The sequence below is a fragment of the Portunus trituberculatus genome, chromosome 30 (assembly GCF_017591435.1).
Source record: "Portunus trituberculatus isolate SZX2019 chromosome 30, ASM1759143v1, whole genome shotgun sequence".
In the NCBI taxonomy this organism is placed as follows: Eukaryota; Metazoa; Arthropoda; class Malacostraca; order Decapoda; family Portunidae; genus Portunus; species Portunus trituberculatus.
This window is the reverse complement of record NC_059284.1, coordinates 3,117,490-3,119,989: the sequence shown is the minus strand read 5'-3', so window position 1 is coordinate 3,119,989 and position 2,500 is coordinate 3,117,490. Positions and strand designations below refer to the sequence as shown.

The 2,500-nt window shown below is 40.8% G+C and overlaps 2 protein-coding genes across 3 annotated transcripts in view; one reads left to right on the top strand and one right to left on the bottom strand.

The window, feature by feature from the left end:
- The window catches only part of LOC123510964 (serine proteinase stubble-like), a 54,329-nt gene that overhangs the window by 9,061 nt on the left and 42,768 nt on the right, over positions 1-2,500 (top strand). The gene's annotated exons all lie outside the window — the stretch shown is intronic.
- Positions 1-2,500, bottom strand: part of LOC123510965 — a 120,849-nt gene that overhangs the window by 86,097 nt on the left and 32,252 nt on the right. The window lies entirely within an intron of this gene.

The following is a 2,500-nucleotide window of genomic DNA, read 5'->3' as shown; positions in this document are numbered from 1 at the left end:
CAAACACTGTGCTTAACGAAAAGAAACAGAAAACAAATGAAGGTACAGAGATAAACATGATTCTATCCCAATCTTATAAAAAAAAAGTAAATAAAGGTATACAAGTCTCTGTGTGTGTGTGTGTGTGTGTGTGTGTGTGTGTGTAGTGTCTTGCAGCGAGAGAGGCAGCCGCTATGTGTCATGTTTCCGCGGCTCTCCCTCACACGAGTCACTCTCAGGCACACAAACACACCGATACACACACACACACACACACACACACACACACACACACACACACACACACACACACACACACACACACACCGCCCGTCGCCGTGGCCACAAAACTGTTAAGCTGACGGGGAATCGCGCCATCAAACAACACTCGCTTCTGTAATCAAGCTGGTTTTTTTTCCTTTCTTTTTATTTTTTTTTTTACGTCTGTTTAGAATTTGAGGGAAACTTTGTCAATGAAATAAAAAAAACATAAATCTTTCTCTCCCCATCTTTCCTGTAGTCATTCATTTTGCCTGCGTTTAACCCTTTCTGTAGTGGGACGCATTTTTACCGTGAGTTTTGTGTGCGATTAGACGATTTTATTTACATTTGGGAAGGGTGTATGGAAGTCTGAAGGTTAATGGCCAGTCTTCACTATTTTCATCGCCACATAAGTTTCTGAAGCTGTATAGAATCACTAAATAGTAACATGTCATGGTACTGGGGAGGTTAAAAAGAAGTGATACATACTGAACCAAAATAAAATAAGTGAGTGAATTTTTCTCTCTTTTCTGCAATCAGTATATTCTAACGTGTATTTAAGAAAGAGATAAACTGTGGTAAAAAACTCAATTCTTATTTTTTTCGTTAACCAACCATTCTTTAACGTGTGTTTAAGAAGGAAGAAATAAAATGTGAACGGCAAAAAAGAAAAAGAAACGAAAAACAAAAAAACGCGTCGCTCTTTCAGACATTCTTCTCTCGCTTCTGTAATTAAGTCATTTTATTTTACTTTTAATATTCTCTATTTATATTGTCAGGAAAAGTGGATGAAATTCTTGCAAAATCTTCACGTATAAATATATTCCTCTACTAACCCCTTCAGTACTGGGACGCATTTTTACCTTAACTTTTGACATAACTAGATGATTTTATTGACACGAGGAAGAGTCTATGGAGGTCAGAGGATTAATGGCCAGTCTTCACTAATCTAATCCCTCCATAAGTTTCTGAAGCTGTATAAAATCACCAAACAGTAACAAGAATGAATATGGAAACGCGTCATGGTACTCGAGGATCAAAATTCACGTACTTATTATTAATGTGGACGTGAACTAATTTCCCTCTTGATTCGTTAATTGAGGCATCATTATATCCAGGCCGTGATAGACAACACCACTTTGCATCTATTTTAGTGCATGGTATTACAGCAACAACAGGTTACATTAAATTAACGTGGTGATAATAAGACAACACTTGAGAATGAGGTACAAACAAGTCCTCCTCAATACGCCAGATTCCTGCATTAAACGTCTCTTTTATCCTTCCCTCCACCACACACTTGTTTATCAGACTTGAACCGCTAAGTGTGGCAAATCTCAGGCTGGTACTGGGAAACACTTTGCTTGCTTTGTTCTCTCATCACGACTGTTTTCAAAGGCCACAGAAATAATTAAGTGAAATCTCCAGTGTGTGTGTTGTTTTTTCCGGTTATTAACCCCTCCAGTACCATGATGCGCTTCTATATTTATTCTGCTTACTATTTGGTGACTTCATGCTGCTTCACAAACTCATGTCGGGTGTTAAAATAGTGAAGATTGTGGCCATTACTCTTCTGACCTCCACACACCCTTCCTATTGTAAGCATAATCGTCTAATCATAACCAAAACCCAGTACTGAAGGGGTTAATGTGGAAATCTTGTTAATCTCTCACTAGAAGCGTGTAAACATCCTGAAAACCACGTGTTACTTCATCTACACCCTTTTGAAAGTAGGTAGCCCCGTTCTCAAGAGTGTTTCTCCAACCAATCATGTAGAAATCTTGTTAATGTTACCAGAGTAATAAAAACACCCTTAAAAACACGCAAAAGGTACCCGCAGCATCACAGCATCACGACAGCACAGCATTACACTCCCTCTTCCCTACCCGACCTCCGTACACCAGCCTCCTCCCCCTTGGGTTCGTGCATGGCCGTTCTGAGCACAGCAAGTCTCTCTCCCCGGCACGGCTTGGTTGCTTGGCTGACGGCTTGACACGCATCATTACTCCATGTGAAAAGAATGACTCTGACTCTCATTACGGCCTCGAGGCTTTCTCTTATCTCGTATTCCCCTCGCTAGGACTACGCTGAGCTCTCTCTCTCTCTCTCTCTCTCTCTCTCTCTCTCTCTCTCTCTCTCAATACTGAAACGTTCCAAAAACGTTTGCAATCAACATTAAAGAAGAAGGAGGAGGAGGAGGAGGAGGAGGAGGAGGAGGAGGAGGAGGAGGAGGAGGAAGAGGAGGAGAAGAAGAAGGAGG